We start from the raw sequence: 16,811 nt of genomic DNA on the forward strand, positions 1-16,811 counted from the left end.
CTGTCTGCGGGTGGCAGTCAGGAAAGGCGGACAATAGACAATAGGTGCAGGAGTTGGCCATTCTGCCCTTCCAGCCTGCACCACCATTCAATATGATCATGGCTGATCATCCTTAATCAGTATCCTGTTCCTGCCTTATCTCCATAACCCTTGATTCCACTATCCTTGAGAGCTCTATCCAACTCTTTCTTAAATGAATCCAGAGACTGGGCCTCCACTGCCCTCTGGGGCAGAGCATTCCACACAGCCACCACTCTCTGGGTGAAGAAGTTTCTCCTCATCTCTGTCCTAAATGGTCTACCCCGTATTTTTAAGCTGTGTCCTCTGTTTCGGCACTCACCCCGCAGCGGAAACATGTTGCCTGCCGCCAGAGTGTCCAATCCTTTGATCATCTTATATGTCTCAACCAGATCCCCTCTCAGTCTTCTAAACTCAAGGGTACACAAGCCCAGTCGCTCCAGTCTTTCAGTGTAAGGTAATCCCGCCATTCCAGGAATTGACCTCGTGAACCTACGCTGCATTCCCTCAATAGCCAGAATGTCTCTCCTCAAATTTGGAGACCAGAACTGCACACAGTACTCCAGGTGTGGTCTCACCAGGGCCCTGTACAGCTGCAGAAGGACCTCTTTGCTTCTATACTCAATCCCTCTTGTTATGAAGGCCAGCATGCTATTAGCCTTCTTCACTACCTGCTGTACCTGCATGCTTACCTTCATTGAGTGGTGTACAAGAACCCCCAGATCTCTCTGTACTGCCCCTTTACCTAAATTGATTCCACTTAGGTGGTAATCTGCCTTCCTGTTCTTGCCACCAAAGTGGATAAGGATCCATTTATCCACGTGGAAGTGCATCTGCCATGCATCTGAGCACTCACCTAACTTGTCCAGGTCACCCTGTAATCTCCTAACATCCTCATCACATTTCACCCTGCCACCCAGCTGATGAAATTTGCGAATGTTATTGCTAATACCATCTTGTATATCCTGAAGATAGATTGTAAAAAGCTGCGGTCCCAGTACTGATCCGTGCGGTACCCCACGTGTCAGTGCCTGGCATTCCGAAATGGAGGGGTGGAGGAGTGTGGAAGGGTGAGAGAATGCAGGCTGCGGCCCTATGAAGCAGGGGGAGGGCTTGCAGTTGGCCTGTGTGGGGATGTGGGAGACTACAGGAGCCTGGTGGGCAAGGGCTGGCTGAAAGGCAGTGGAGGGACGGAGGGAGGGAAGCACGCACGGAGGAGGAAGAGCAAAGAGAAAAGAGAAAAAAAAGCCAAAGGGGATAAAGAGAAAGAGCAACAAAGAAAATGTGGCTGGCCAGCACGCCTTGAAGTAGGGAGAAAAGGCAGGGGCCAGCGCCTACGGCCATACTAGTCTGAAAACGCCTGATCTCGGAAGCTAAGCAGACTCAGGCCTGGTTAGTACTTGGATGGGAGACCGCCTGGGAATACCAGGTGCAGTAGGCTTTTTCCGCCAGCAGTGGCTGCTCAAGTCACCCCTCTGCACTTGTCTTGTGCCAGGCAATGGAGCGGCAGGTTATTTTTGCTGCTGCTGCTGCTGTGCCTGGCATCAGTCTCCTGCAGGCACGAGACACGGAGGGGAGGAGAGCGGAGCGCTGCCAAAATCAGCAAGAAAGGCGGAAAGAAAGGGATTGGGGCTGCACGCTGTCTGCGGGTGGCAGTCAGGAAAGGCGGACAATAGACAATAGGTGCAGGAGTTGGCCATTCTGCCCTTCCAGCCTGCACCACCATTCAATATGATCATGGCTGATCATCCTTAATCAGTATCCTGTTCCTGCCTTATCTCCATAACCCTTGATTCCACTATCCTTGAGAGCTCTATCCAACTCTTTCTTAAATGAATCCAGAGACTGGGCCTCCACTGCCCTCTGGGGCAGAGCATTCCACACAGCCACCACTCTCTGGGTGAAGAAGTTTCTCCTCATCTCTGTCCTAAATGGTCTACCCCGTATTTTTAAGCTGTGTCCTCTGTTTCGGCACTCACCCCGCAGCGGAAACATGTTGCCTGCCGCCAGAGTGTCCAATCCTTTGATCATCTTATATGTCTCAACCAGATCCCCTCTCAGTCTTCTAAACTCAAGGGTACACAAGCCCAGTCGCTCCAGTCTTTCAGTGTAAGGTAATCCCGCCATTCCAGGAATTGACCTCGTGAACCTACGCTGCATTCCCTCAATAGCCAGAATGTCTCTCCTCAAATTTGGAGACCAGAACTGCACACAGTACTCCAGGTGTGGTCTCACCAGGGCCCTGTACAGCTGCAGAAGGACCTCTTTGCTTCTATACTCAATCCCTCTTGTTATGAAGGCCAGCATGCTATTAGCCTTCTTCACTACCTGCTGTACCTGCATGCTTACCTTCATTGAGTGGTGTACAAGAACCCCCAGATCTCTCTGTACTGCCCCTTTACCTAAATTGATTCCACTTAGGTGGTAATCTGCCTTCCTGTTCTTGCCACCAAAGTGGATAAGGATCCATTTATCCACGTGAAAGTGCATCTGCCATGCATCTGAGCACTCACCTAACTTGTCCAGGTCACCCTGTAATCTCCTAAGATCCTCATCACATTTCACCCTGCCACCCAGCTGATGAAATTTGCGAATGTTATTGCTAATACCATCTTGTATATCCTGAAGATAGATTGTAAAAAGCTGCGGTCCCAGTACTGATCCGTGCGGTACCCCACTGGTCAGTGCCTGGCATTCCGAAATGGAGGGGTGGAGGAGTGTGGAAGGATGAGAGAATGCAGGCTGCGGCCCTATGAAGCAGGGGGAGGGCTTGCAGTTGGCCTGTGTGGGGATGTGGGAGATTACAGGAGCCTGGTGGGCAAGGGCTGGCTGAAAGGCAGCTGGAGGGACGGAGGGAGGGAAGCACGCACGGAGGAGGAAGAGCAAAGAGAAAAGAGAAAAAAAAGCCAAAGGGGATAAAGAGAAAGAGCAAGAAAGAAAATGTGGCTGGCCAGCACGCCTTGAAGTAGGGAGAAAAGGCAGGGGCCAGCGCCTACGGCCATACTAGTCTGAAAACGCCCGATCTCGTCTGATCTCGGAAGCTAAGCAGACTCAGGTCTGGTTAGTACTTGGATGGGAGACCGCCTGGGAATACCCGGTGCAGTAGGCTTTTTCCGCCAGCAGTGGCTGCTCAAGTCACCCCTCTGCACTTGTCTTGTGCCAGGCAATGGAGCGGCAGGTTATTTTTGCTGCTGCTGCTGTGCCTGGCATCAGTCTCCTGCAGGCACGAGACACGGAGGGGAGGAGAGCGGAGCGCTGCCAAAATCAGCAAGAAAGGCGGAAAGAAAGGGATTGGGGCTGCACGCTGTCTGCGGGTGGCAGTCAGGAAAGGCGGACAATAGACAATAGGTGCAGGAGTTGGCCATTCTGCCCTTCCAGCCTGCACCACCATTCAATATGATCATGGCTGATCATCCTTAATCAGTATCCTGTTCCTGCCTTATCTCCATAACCCTTGATTCCACTATCCTTGAGAGCTCTATCCAACTCTTTCTTAAATGAATCCAGAGACTGGGCCTCCACTGCCCTCTGGGGCAGAGCATTCCACACAGCCACCACTCTCTGGGTGAAGAAGTTTCTCCTCATCTCTGTCCTAAATGGTCTACCCCGTATTTTTAAGCTGTGTCCTCTGTTTCGGCACTCACCCCGCAGCGGAAACATGTTGCCTGCCGCCAGAGTGTCCAATCCTTTGATCATCTTATATGTCTCAACCAGATCCCCTCTCAGTCTTCTAAACTCAAGGGTACACAAGCCCAGTCGCTCCAGTCTTTCAGTGTAAGGTAATCCCGCCATTCCAGGAATTGACCTCGTGAACCTACGCTGCATTCCCTCAATAGCCAGAATGTCTCTCCTCAAATTTGGAGACCAGAACTGCACACAGTACTCCAGGTGTGGTCTCACCAGGGCCCTGTACAGCTGCAGAAGGACCTCTTTGCTTCTATACTCAATCCCTCTTGTTATGAAGGCCAGCATGCTATTAGCCTTCTTCACTACCTGCTGTACCTGCATGCTTACCTTCATTGAGTGGTGTACAAGAACCCCCAGATCTCTCTGTACTGCCCCTTTACCTAAATTGATTCCACTTAGGTGGTAATCTGCCTTCCTGTTCTTGCCACCAAAGTGGATAAGGATCCATTTATCCACGTGAAAGTGCATCTGCCATGCATCTGAGCACTCACCTAACTTGTCCAGGTCACCCTGTAATCTCCTAACATCCTCATCACATTTCACCCTGCCACCCAGCTGATGAAATTTGCGAATGTTATTGCTAATACCATCTTGTATATCCTGAAGATAGATTGTAAAAAGCTGCGGTCCCAGTACTGATCCGTGCGGTACCCCACTGGTCAGTGCCCGGCATTCCGAAATGGAGGGGTGGAGGAGTGTGGAAGGATGAGAGAATGCAGGCTGCGGCCCTATGAAGCAGGGGGAGGGCTTGCAGTTGGCCTGTGTGGGGATGTGGGAGACTACAGGAGCCTGGTGGGCAAGGGCTGGCTGAAAGGCAGCTGGAGGGACGGAGGGAGGGAAGCACGCACGGAGGAGGAAGAGCAAAGAGAAAAGAGAAAAAAAAGCCAAAGGGGATAAAGAGAAAGAGCAAGAAAGAAAATGTGGCTGGCCAGCACGCCTTGAAGTAGGGAGAAAAGGCAGGGGCCAGCGCCTACGGCCATACTAGTCTGAAAACGCCCGATCTCGTCTGATCTCGGAAGCGAAGCAGACTCAGGCCTGGTTAGTACTTGGATGGGAGACCGCCTGGGAATACCAGGTGCAGTAAGCTTTTTCCGCCAGCAGTGGCTGCTCAAGTCACCCCTCTGCACTTGTCTTGTGCCAGGCAATGGAGCGGCAGGTTATTTTTGCTGCTGCTGCTGTGCCTGGCATCAGTCTCCTGCAGGCACGAGACACGGAGGGGAGGAGAGCGGAGCGCTGCCAAAATCAGCAAGAAAGGCGGAAAGAAAGGGATTGGGGCTGCACGCTGTCTGCGGGTGGCAGTCAGGAAAGGCGGACAATAGACAATAGGTGCAGGAGTTGGCCATTCTGCCCTTCCAGCCTGCACCACCATTCAATATGATCATGGCTGATCATCCTTAATCAGTATCCTGTTCCTGCCTTATCTCCATAACCCTTGATTCCACTATCCTTGAGAGCTCTATCCAACTCTTTCTTAAATGAATCCAGAGACTGGGCCTCCACTGCCCTCTGGGGCAGAGCATTCCACACAGCCACCACTCTCTGGGTGAAGAAGTTTCTCCTCATCTCTGTCCTAAATGGTCTACCCCGTATTTTTAAGCTGTGTCCTCTGTTTCGGCACTCACCCCGCAGCGGAAACATGTTGCCTGCCGCCAGAGTGTCCAATCCTTTGATCATCTTATATGTCTCAACCAGATCCCCTCTCAGTCTTCTAAACTCAAGGGTACACAAGCCCAGTCGCTCCAGTCTTTCAGTGTAAGGTAATCCCGCCATTCCAGGAATTGACCTCGTGAACCTACGCTGCATTCCCTCAATAGCCAGAATGTCTCTCCTCAAATTTGGAGACCAGAACTGCACACAGTACTCCAGGTGTGGTCTCACCAGGGCCCTGTACAGCTGCAGAAGGACCTCTTTGCTTCTATACTCAATCCCTCTTGTTATGAAGGCCAGCATGCTATTAGCCTTCTTCACTACCTGCTGTACCTGCATGCTTACCTTCATTGAGTGGTGTACAAGAACCCCCAGATCTCTCTGTACTGCCCCTTTACCTAAATTGATTCCACTTAGGTGGTAATCTGCCTTCCTGTTCTTGCCACCAAAGTGGATAAGGATCCATTTATCCACGTGAAAGTGCATCTGCCATGCATCTGAGCACTCACCTAACTTGTCCAGGTCACCCTGTAATCTCCTAAGATCCTCATCACATTTCACCCTGCCACCCAGCTGATGAAATTTGCGAATGTTATTGCTAATACCATCTTGTATATCCTGAAGATAGATTGTAAAAAGCTGCGGTCCCAGTACTGATCCGTGCGGTACCCCACTGGTCAGTGCCTGGCATTCCGAAATGGAGGGGTGGAGGAGTGTGGAAGGATGAGAGAATGCAGGCTGCGGCCCTATGAAGCAGGGGGAGGGCTTGCAGTTGGCCTGTGTGGGGATGTGGGAGACTACAGGAGCCTGGTGGGCAAGGGCTGGCTGAAAGGCAGCTGGAGGGACGGAGGGAGGGAAGCACGCACGGAGGAGGAAGAGCAAAGAGAAAAGAGAAAAAAAAGCCAAAGGGGATAAAGAGAAAGAGCAAGAAAGAAAATGTGGCTGGCCAGCACACCTTGAAGTAGGAAGAAAAGGCAGGGGCCAGCACCTACGGCCATACTAGTCTGAAAACGCCTGATCTCGGAAGCTAAGCAGACTCAGGCCTGGTTAGTACTTGGATGGGAGACCGCCTGGGAATACCCGGTGCAGTAGGCTTTTTCCGCCAGCAGTGGCTGCTCAAGTCACCCCTCTGCACTTGTCTTGTGCCAGGCAATGGAGCGGCAGGTTATTTTTGCTGCTGCTGCTGTGCCTGGCATCAGTCTCCTGCAGGCACGAGACACGGAGGGGAGGAGAGCGGAGCGCTGCCAAAATCAGCAAGAAAGGCGGAAAGAAAGGGATTGGGGCTGCACGCTGTCTGCGGGTGGCAGTCAGGAAAGGCGGACAATAGACAATAGGTGCAGGAGTTGGCCATTCTGCCCTTCCAGCCTGCACCACCATTCAATATGATCATGGCTGATCATCCTTAATCAGTATCCTGTTCCTGCCTTATCTCCATAACCCTTGATTCCACTATCCTTGAGAGCTCTATCCAACGCTTTCTTAAATGAATCCAGAGACTGGGCCTCCACTGCCCTCTGGGGCAGAGCATTCCACACAGCCACCACTCTCTGGGTGAAGAAGTTTCTCCTCATCTCTGTCCTAAATGGTCTACCCCGTATTTTTAAGCTGTGTCCTCTGTTTCGGCACTCACCCCGCAGCGGAAACATGTTGCCTGCCGCCAGAGTGTCCAATCCTTTGATCATCTTATATGTCTCAACCAGATCCCCTCTCAGTCTTCTAAACTCAAGGGTACACAAGCCCAGTCGCTCCAGTCTTTCAGTGTAAGGTAATCCCGCCATTCCAGGAATTGACCTCGTGAACCTACGCTGCATTCCCTCAATAGCCAGAATGTCTCTCCTCAAATTTGGAGACCAGAACTGCACACAGTACTCCAGGTGTGGTCTCACCAGGGCCCTGTACAGCTGCAGAAGGACCTCTTTGCTTCTATACTCAATCCCTCTTGTTATGAAGGCCAGCATGCTATTAGCCTTCTTCACTACCTGCTGTACCTGCATGCTTACCTTCATTGAGTGGTGTACAAGAACCCCCAGATCTCTCTGTACTGCCCCTTTACCTAAATTGATTCCACTTAGGTGGTAATCTGCCTTCCTGTTCTTGCCACCAAAGTGGATAAGGATCCATTTATCCACGTGGAAGTGCATCTGCCATGCATCTGAGCACTCACCTAACTTGTCCAGGTCACCCTGTAATCTCCTAACATCCTCATCACATTTCACCCTGCCACCCAGCTGATGAAATTTGCGAATGTTATTGCTAATACCATCTTGTATATCCTGAAGATAGATTGTAAAAAGCTGCGGTCCCAGTACTGATCCGTGCGGTACCCCACTGGTCAGTGCCTGGCATTCCGAAATGGAGGGGTGGAGGAGTGTGGAAGGATGAGAGAATGCAGGCTGCGGCCCTATGAAGCAGGGGGAGGGCTTGCAGTTGGCCTGTGTGGGGATGTGGGAGACTACAGGAGCCTGGTGGGCAAGGGCTGGCTGAAAGGCAGCTGGAGGGACGGAGGGAGGGAAGCACGCACGGAGGAGGAAGAGCAAAGAGAAAAGAGAAAAAAAAGCCAAAGGGGATAAAGAGAAAGAGCAAGAAAGAAAATGTGGCTGGCCAGCACGCCTTGAAGTAGGGAGAAAAGGCAGGGGCCAGCGCCTACGGCCATACTAGTCTGAAAACGCCCGATCTCGTCTGATCTCGGAAGCTAAGCAGACTCAGGCCTGGTTAGTACTTGGATGGGAGACCGCCTGGGAATACCAGGTGCAGTAGGCTTTTTCCGCCAGCAGTGGCTGCTCAAGTCACCCCTCTGCACTTGTCTTGTGCCAGGCAATGGAGCGGCAGGTTATTTTTGCTGCTGCTGCTGTGCCTGGCATCAGTCTCCTGCAGGCACGAGACACGGAGGGGAGGAGAGCGGAGCGCTGCCAAAATCAGCAAGAAAGGCGGAAAGAAAGGGATTGGGGCTGCACGCTGTCTGCGGGTGGCAGTCAGGAAAGGCGGACAATAGACAATAGGTGCAGGAGTTGGCCATTCTGCCCTTCCAGCCTGCACCACCATTCAATATGATCATGGCTGATCATCCTTAATCAGTATCCTGTTCCTGCCTTATCTCCATAACCCTTGATTCCACTATCCTTGAGAGCTCTATCCAACTCTTTCTTAAATGAATCCAGAGACTGGGCCTCCACTGCCCTCTGGGGCAGAGCATTCCACACAGCCACCACTCTCTGGGTGAAGAAGTTTCTCCTCATCTCTGTCCTAAATGGTCTACCCCGTATTTTTAAGCTGTGTCCTCTGTTTCGGCACTCACCCCGCAGCGGAAACATGTTGCCTGCCGCCAGAGTGTCCAATCCTTTGATCATCTTATATGTCTCAACCAGATCCCCTCTCAGTCTTCTAAACTCAAGGGTACACAAGCCCAGTCGCTCCAGTCTTTCAGTGTAAGGTAATCCCGCCATTCCAGGAATTGACCTCGTGAACCTACGCTGCATTCCCTCAATAGCCAGAATGTCTCTCCTCAAATTTGGAGACCAGAACTGCACACAGTACTCCAGGTGTGGTCTCACCAGGGCCCTGTACAGCTGCAGAAGGACCTCTTTGCTTCTATACTCAATCCCTCTTGTTATGAAGGCCAGCATGCTATTAGCCTTCTTCACTACCTGCTGTACCTGCATGCTTACCTTCATTGAGTGGTGTACAAGAACCCCCAGATCTCTCTGTACTGCCCCTTTACCTAAATTGATTCCACTTAGGTGGTAATCTGCCTTCCTGTTCTTGCCACCAAAGTGGATAAGGATCCATTTATCCACGTGAAAGTGCATCTGCCATGCATCTGAGCACTCACCTAACTTGTCCAGGTCACCCTGTAATCTCCTAACATCCTCATCACATTTCACCCTGCCACCCAGCTGATGAAATTTGCGAATGTTATTGCTAATACCATCTTGTATATCCTGAAGATAGATTGTAAAAAGCTGCGGTCCCAGTACTGATCCGTGCGGTACCCCACTGGTCAGTGCCCGGCATTCCGAAATGGAGGGGTGGAGGAGTGTGGAAGGATGAGAGAATGCAGGCTGCGGCCCTATGAAGCAGGGGGAGGGCTTGCAGTTGGCCTGTGTGGGGATGTGGGAGACTACAGGAGCCTGGTGGGCAAGGGCTGGCTGAAAGGCAGCTGGAGGGACGGAGGGAGGGAAGCACGCACGGAGGAGGAAGAGCAAAGAGAAAAGAGAAAAAAAAGCCAAAGGGGATAAAGAGAAAGAGCAAGAAAGAAAATGTGGCTGGCCAGCACGCCTTGAAGTAGGGAGAAAAGGCAGGGACCAGCGCCTACGGCCATCCTAGTCTGAATACGGCCATACTAGTCTGAAAACGCCCGATCTCGTCTGATCTCGGAAGCTAAGCAGACTCAGGCCTGGTTAGTACTTGGATGGGAGACCGCCTGGGAATACCAGGTGCAGTAGGCTTTTTCCGCCAGCAGTGGCTGCTCAAGTCACCCCTCTGCACTTGTCTTGTGCCAGGCAATGGAGCGGCAGGTTATTTTTGCTGCTGCTGCTGTGCCTGGCATCAGTCTCCTGCAGGCACGAGACACGGAGGGGAGGAGAGCGGAGCGCTGCCAAAATCAGCAAGAAAGGCGGAAAGAAAGGGATTGGGGCTGCACGCTGTCTGCGGGTGGCAGTCAGGAAAGGCGGACAATAGACAATAGGTGCAGGAGTTGGCCATTCTGCCCTTCCAGCCTGCACCACCATTCAATATGATCATGGCTGATCATCCTTAATCAGTATCCTGTTCCTGCCTTATCTCCATAACCCTTGATTCCACTATCCTTGAGAGCTCTATCCAACTCTTTCTTAAATGAATCCAGAGACTGGGCCTCCACTGCCCTCTGGGGCAGAGCATTCCACACAGCCACCACTCTCTGGGTGAAGAAGTTTCTCCTCATCTCTGTCCTAAATGGTCTACCCCGTATTTTTAAGCTGTGTCCTCTGTTTCGGCACTCACCCCGCAGCGGAAACATGTTGCCTGCCGCCAGAGTGTCCAATCCTTTGATCATCTTATATGTCTCAACCAGATCCCCTCTCAGTCTTCTAAACTCAAGGGTACACAAGCCCAGTCGCTCCAGTCTTTCAGTGTAAGGTAATCCCGCCATTCCAGGAATTGACCTCGTGAACCTACGCTGCATTCCCTCAATAGCCAGAATGTCTCTCCTCAAATTTGGAGACCAGAACTGCACACAGTACTCCAGGTGTGGTCTCACCAGGGCCCTGTACAGCTGCAGAAGGACCTCTTTGCTTCTATACTCAATCCCTCTTGTTATGAAGGCCAGCATGCTATTAGCCTTCTTCACTACCTGCTGTACCTGCATGCTTACCTTCATTGAGTGGTGTACAAGAACCCCCAGATCTCTCTGTACTGCCCCTTTACCTAAATTGATTCCACTTAGGTGGTAATCTGCCTTCCTGTTCTTGCCACCAAAGTGGATAAGGATCCATTTATCCACGTGAAAGTGCATCTGCCATGCATCTGAGCACTCACCTAACTTGTCCAGGTCACCCTGTAATCTCCTAACATCCTCATCACATTTCACCCTGCCACCCAGCTGATGAAATTTGCGAATGTTATTGCTAATACCATCTTGTATATCCTGAAGATAGATTGTAAAAAGCTGCGGTCCCAGTACTGATCCGTGCGGTACCCCACTGGTCAGTGCCCGGCATTCCGAAATGGAGGGGTGGAGGAGTGTGGAAGGATGAGAGAATGCAGGCTGCGGCCCTATGAAGCAGGGGGAGGGCTTGCAGTTGGCCTGTGTGGGGATGTGGGAGACTACAGGAGCCTGGTGGGCAAGGGCTGACTGAAAGGCAGCTGGAGGGACGGAGGGAGGGAAGCACGCACGGAGGAGGAAGAGCAAAGAGAAAAGAGAAAAAAAAGCCAAAGGGGATAAAGAGAAAGAGCAAGAAAGAAAATGTGGCTGGCCAGCACGCCTTGAAGTAGGGAGAAAAGGCAGGGGCCAGCGCCTACGGCCATACTAGTCTGAAAACGCCCGATCTCGTCTGATCTCGGAAGCTAAGCAGACTCAGGCCTGGTTAGTACTTGGATGGGAGACCGCCTGGGAATACCAGGTGCAGTAGGCTTTTTCCGCCAGCAGTGGCTGCTCAAGTCACCCCTCTGCACTTGTCTTGTGCCAGGCAATGGAGCGGCAGGTTATTTTTGCTGCTGCTGCTGTGCCTGGCATCAGTCTCCTGCAGGCACGAGACACGGAGGGGAGGAGAGCGGAGCGCTGCCAAAATCAGCAAGAAAGGCGGAAAGAAAGGGATTGGGGCTGCACGCTGTCTGCGGGTGGCAGTCAGGAAAGGCGGACAATAGACAATAGGTGCAGGAGTTGGCCATTCTGCCCTTCCAGCCTGCACCACCATTCAATATGATCATGGCTGATCATCCTTAATCAGTATCCTGTTCCTGCCTTATCTCCATAACCCTTGATTCCACTATCCTTGAGAGCTCTATCCAACGCTTTCTTAAATGAATCCAGAGACTGGGCCTCCACTGCCCTCTGGGGCAGAGCATTCCACACAGCCACCACTCTCTGGGTGAAGAAGTTTCTCCTCATCTCTGTCCTAAATGGTCTACCCCGTATTTTTAAGCTGTGTCCTCTGTTTCGGCACTCACCCCGCAGCGGAAACATGTTGCCTGCCGCCAGAGTGTCCAATCCTTTGATCATCTTATATGTCTCAACCAGATCCCCTCTCAGTCTTCTAAACTCAAGGGTACACAAGCCCAGTCGCTCCAGTCTTTCAGTGTAAGGTAATCCCGCCATTCCAGGAATTGACCTCGTGAACCTACGCTGCATTCCCTCAATAGCCAGAATGTCTCTCCTCAAATTTGGAGACCAGAACTGCACACAGTACTCCAGGTGTGGTCTCACCAGGGCCCTGTACAGCTGCAGAAGGACCTCTTTGCTTCTATACTCAATCCCTCTTGTTATGAAGGCCAGCATGCTATTAGCCTTCTTCACTACCTGCTGTACCTGCATGCTTACCTTCATTGAGTGGTGTACAAGAACCCCCAGATCTCTCTGTACTGCCCCTTTACCTAAATTGATTCCACTTAGGTGGTAATCTGCCTTCCTGTTCTTGCCACCAAAGTGGATAAGGATCCATTTATCCACGTGGAAGTGCATCTGCCATGCATCTGAGCACTCACCTAACTTGTCCAGGTCACCCTGTAATCTCCTAACATCCTCATCACATTTCACCCTGCCACCCAGCTGATGAAATTTGCGAATGTTATTGCTAATACCATCTTGTATATCCTGAAGATAGATTGTAAAAAGCTGCGGTCCCAGTACTGATCCGTGCGGTACCCCACTGGTCAGTGCCTGGCATTCCGAAATGGAGGGGTGGAGGAGTGTGGAAGGATGAGAGAATGCAGGCTGCGGCCCTATGAAGCAGGGGGAGGGCTTGCAGTTGGCCTGTGTGGGGATGTGGGAGACTACAGGAGCCTGGTGGGCAAGGGCTGGCTGAAAGGCAGCTGGAGGGACGGAGGGAGGGAAGCACGCACGGAGGAGGAAGAGCAAAGAGAAAAGAGAAAAAAAAGCCAAAGGGGATAAAGAGAAAGAGCAAGAAAGAAAATGTGGCTGGCCAGCACGCCTTGAAGTAGGAAGAAAAGGCAGGGGCCAGCACCTACGGCCATACTAGTCTGAAAACGCCCGATCTCGTCTGATCTCGGAAGCTAAGCAGACTCAGGCCTGGTTAGTACTTGGATGGGAGACCGCCTGGGAATACCAGGTGCAGTAGGCTTTTTCCGCCAGCAGTGGCTGCTCAAGTCACCCCTCTGCACTTGTCTTGTGCCAGGCAATGGAGCGGCAGGTTATTTTTGCTGCTGCTGCTGTGCCTGGCATCAGTCTCCTGCAGGCACGAGACACGGAGGGGAGGAGAGCGGAGCGCTGCCAAAATCAGCAAGAAAGGCGGAAAGAAAGGGATTGGGGCTGCACGCTGTCTGCGGGTGGCAGTCAGGAAAGGCGGACAATAGACAATAGGTGCAGGAGTTGGCCATTCTGCCCTTCCAGCCTGCACCACCATTCAATATGATCATGGCTGATCATCCTTAATCAGTATCCTGTTCCTGCCTTATCTCCATAACCCTTGATTCCACTATCCTTGAGAGCTCTATCCAACGCTTTCTTAAATGAATCCAGAGACTGGGCCTCCACTGCCCTCTGGGGCAGAGCATTCCACACAGCCACCACTCTCTGGGTGAAGAAGTTTCTCCTCATCTCTGTCCTAAATGGTCTACCCCGTATTTTTAAGCTGTGTCCTCTGTTTCGGCACTCACCCCGCAGCGGAAACATGTTGCCTGCCGCCAGAGTGTCCAATCCTTTGATCATCTTATATGTCTCAACCAGATCCCCTCTCAGTCTTCTAAACTCAAGGGTACACAAGCCCAGTCGCTCCAGTCTTTCAGTGTAAGGTAATCCCGCCATTCCAGGAATTGACCTCGTGAACCTACGCTGCATTCCCTCAATAGCCAGAATGTCTCTCCTCAAATTTGGAGACCAGAACTGCACACAGTACTCCAGGTGTGGTCTCACCAGGGCCCTGTACAGCTGCAGAAGGACCTCTTTGCTTCTATACTCAATCCCTCTTGTTATGAAGGCCAGCATGCTATTAGCCTTCTTCACTACCTGCTGTACCTGCATGCTTACCTTCATTGAGTGGTGTACAAGAACCCCCAGATCTCTCTGTACTGCCCCTTTACCTAAATTGATTCCACTTAGGTGGTAATCTGCCTTCCTGTTCTTGCCACCAAAGTGGATAAGGATCCATTTATCCACGTGGAAGTGCATCTGCCATGCATCTGAGCACTCACCTAACTTGTCCAGGTCACCCTGTAATCTCCTAACATCCTCATCACATTTCACCCTGCCACCCAGCTGATGAAATTTGCGAATGTTATTGCTAATACCATCTTGTATATCCTGAAGATAGATTGTAAAAAGCTGCGGTCCCAGTACTGATCCGTGCGGTACCCCACTGGTCAGTGCCCGGCATTCCGAAATGGAGGGGTGGAGGAGTGTGGAAGGATGAGAGAATGCAGGCTGCGGCCCTATGAAGCAGGGGGAGGGCTTGCAGTTGGCCTGTGTGGGGATGTGGGAGACAACAGGAGCCTGGTGGGCAAGGGCTGGCTGAAAGGCAGCTGGAGGGACGGAGGGAGGGAAGCACGCACGGAGGAGGAAGAGCAAAGAGAAAAGAGAAAAAAAAGCCAAAGGGGATAAAGAGAAAGAGCAACAAAGAAAATGTGGCTGGCCAGCACGCCTTGAAGTAGGGAGAAAAGGGAGGGGCCAGCGCCTATGGCCATACTAGTCTGAAAACGCCCGATCTCGTCTGATCTTGGAAGCTAAGCAGACTCAGGCCTGGTTAGTACTTGGATGGGAGACCGCCTGGGAATACCAGGTGCAGTAGGCTTTTTCCGCCAGCAGTGGCTGCTCAAGTCACCCCTCTGCACTTGTCTTGTGCCAGGCAATGGAGCGGCAGGTTATTTTTGCTGCTGCTGCTGTGCCTGGCATCAGTCTCCTGCAGGCACGAGACACGGAGGGGAGGAGAGCGGAGCGCTGCCAAAATCAGCAAGAAAGGCGGAAAGAAAGGGATTGGGGCTGCACGCTGTCTGCGGGTGGCAGTCAGGAAAGGCGGACAATAGACAATAGGTGCAGGAGTTGACCATTCTGCCCTTCCAGCCTGCACCACCATTCAATATGATCATGGCTGATCATCCTTAATCAGTATCCTGTTCCTGCCTTATCTCCATAACCCTTGATTCCACTATCCTTGAGAGCTCTATCCAACTCTTTCTTAAATGAATCCAGAGACTGGGCCTCCACTGCCCTCTGGGGCAGAGCATTCCACACAGCCACCACTCTCTGGGTGAAGAAGTTTCTCCTCATCTCTGTCCTAAATGGTCTACCCCGTATTTTTAAGCTGTGTCCTCTGTTTCGGCACTCACCCCGCAGCGGAAACATGTTGCCTGCCGCCAGAGTGTCCAATCCTTTGATCATCTTATATGTCTCAACCAGATCCCCTCTCAGTCTTCTAAACTCTAGGGTACACAAGCCCAGTCGCTCCAGTCTTTCAGTGTAAGGTAATCCCGCCATTCCAGGAATTGACCTCGTGAACCTACGCTGCATTCCCTCAATAGCCAGAATGTCTCTCCTCAAATTTGGAGACCAGAACTGCACACAGTACTCCAGGTGTGGTCTCACCAGGGCCCTGTACAGCTGCAGAAGGACCTCTTTGCTTCTATACTCAATCCCTCTTGTTATGAAGGCCAGCATGCTATTAGCCTTCTTCACTACCTGCTGTACCTGCATGCTTACCTTCATTGAGTGGTGTACAAGAACCCCCAGATCTCTCTGTACTGCCCCTTTACCTAAATTGATTCCACTTAGGTGGTAATCTGCCTTCCTGTTCTTGCCACCAAAGTGGATAAGGATCCATTTATCCACGTGAAAGTGCATCTGCCATGCATCTGAGCACTCACCTAACTTGTCCAGGTCACCCTGTAATCTCCTAACATCCTCATCACATTTCACCCTGCCACCCAGCTGATGAAATTTGCGAATGTTATTGCTAATACCATCTTGTATATCCTGAAGATAGATTGTAAAAAGCTGCGGTCCCAGTACTGATCCGTGCGGTACCCCACTGGTCAGTGCCCGGCATTCCGAAATGGAGGGGTGGAGGAGTGTGGAAGGATGAGAGAATGCAGGCTGCGGCCCTATGAAGCAGGGGGAGGGCTTGCAGTTGGCCTGTGTGGGGATGTGGGAGACTACAGGAGCCTGGTGGGCAAGGGCTGGCTGAAAGGCAGCTGGAGGGACGGAGGGAGGGAAGCACGCACGGAGGAGGAAGAGCAAAGAAGAAAAGAGAAAAAAAAGCCAAAGGGGATAAAGAGAAAGAGCAAGAAAGAAAATGTGGCTGGCCAGCACGCCTTGAAGTAGGGAGAAAAGGCAGGGGCCAGCGCCTACGGCCATACTAGTCTGAAAACGTCTGATCTCGGAAGCTAAGCAGACTCAGGCCTGGTTAGTACTTGGATGGGAGGCCGCCTGGGAATACCAGGTGCAGTAGGCTTTTTCCGCCAGCAGTGGCTGCTCAAGTCACCCCTCTGCACTTGTCTTGTGCCAGGCAATGGAGCGGCAGGTTATTTTTGCTGCTGCTGCTGTGCCTGGCATCAGTCTCCTGCAGGCACGAGACACGGAGGGGAGGAGAGCGGAGCGCTGCCAAAATCAGCAAGAAAGGCGGAAAGAAAGGGATTGGGGCTGCACGCTGTCTGCGGGTGGCAGTCAGGAAAGGCGGACAATAGACAATAGGTGCAGGAGTTGGCCATTCTGCCCTTCCAGCCTGCACCACCATTCAATATGATCATGGCTGATCATCCTTAATCAGTATCCTGTTCCTGCCTTATCTCCATAACCCTTGATTCCACTATCCTTG

General features: G+C 51.8%; 7 non-coding genes and 3 pseudogenes across 7 annotated transcripts; all 10 read left to right on the forward strand.

The window, feature by feature from the left end:
• Window positions 1-1,350: 1,350 nt before the first annotated feature.
• On the forward strand, window positions 1,351-1,459 carry LOC148151254 (5S ribosomal RNA; annotated as a pseudogene).
• Window positions 1,460-3,008: 1,549 nt separating this feature from the next.
• LOC148151255 (5S ribosomal RNA) lies at window positions 3,009-3,127 on the forward strand. The gene has a single exon (XR_015755705.1). It is a non-coding gene; the product is annotated as a 5S ribosomal RNA (ribosomal RNA).
• A 1,546-nt stretch (window positions 3,128-4,673) lies between these two features.
• LOC148151256 (5S ribosomal RNA) lies at window positions 4,674-4,792 on the forward strand. Its single transcript, XR_015755840.1, has one exon. It is a non-coding gene; the product is annotated as a 5S ribosomal RNA (ribosomal RNA).
• Window positions 4,793-6,338: 1,546 nt separating this feature from the next.
• LOC148151257 (5S ribosomal RNA) lies at window positions 6,339-6,447 on the forward strand (annotated as a pseudogene).
• Window positions 6,448-7,993: 1,546 nt separating this feature from the next.
• On the forward strand, window positions 7,994-8,112 carry LOC148151258 (5S ribosomal RNA). The gene has a single exon (XR_015756470.1). It is a non-coding gene; the product is annotated as a 5S ribosomal RNA (ribosomal RNA).
• A 1,566-nt stretch (window positions 8,113-9,678) lies between these two features.
• LOC148151259 (5S ribosomal RNA) lies at window positions 9,679-9,797 on the forward strand. Its single transcript, XR_015756244.1, has one exon. It is a non-coding gene; the product is annotated as a 5S ribosomal RNA (ribosomal RNA).
• Window positions 9,798-11,343: 1,546 nt separating this feature from the next.
• LOC148151260 (5S ribosomal RNA) lies at window positions 11,344-11,462 on the forward strand. The gene has a single exon (XR_015756471.1). It is a non-coding gene; the product is annotated as a 5S ribosomal RNA (ribosomal RNA).
• Window positions 11,463-13,008: 1,546 nt separating this feature from the next.
• Window positions 13,009-13,127, forward strand: LOC148151261 (5S ribosomal RNA). The gene has a single exon (XR_015755370.1). It is a non-coding gene; the product is annotated as a 5S ribosomal RNA (ribosomal RNA).
• Window positions 13,128-14,673: 1,546 nt separating this feature from the next.
• Window positions 14,674-14,792, forward strand: LOC148151262 (5S ribosomal RNA). Its single transcript, XR_015755715.1, has one exon. It is a non-coding gene; the product is annotated as a 5S ribosomal RNA (ribosomal RNA).
• Window positions 14,793-16,339: 1,547 nt separating this feature from the next.
• LOC148151263 (5S ribosomal RNA) lies at window positions 16,340-16,448 on the forward strand (annotated as a pseudogene).
• The last annotated feature ends 363 nt before the right edge of the window (window positions 16,449-16,811 follow it).

The sequence above is a fragment of the Chiloscyllium plagiosum genome, unplaced genomic scaffold (genome assembly GCF_037043375.1).
Source record: "Chiloscyllium plagiosum isolate Xiang-an unplaced genomic scaffold, Cpla_swu_hap1 HiC_scaffold_3, whole genome shotgun sequence".
In the NCBI taxonomy this organism is placed as follows: domain Eukaryota; kingdom Metazoa; phylum Chordata; class Chondrichthyes; order Orectolobiformes; family Hemiscylliidae; genus Chiloscyllium; species Chiloscyllium plagiosum.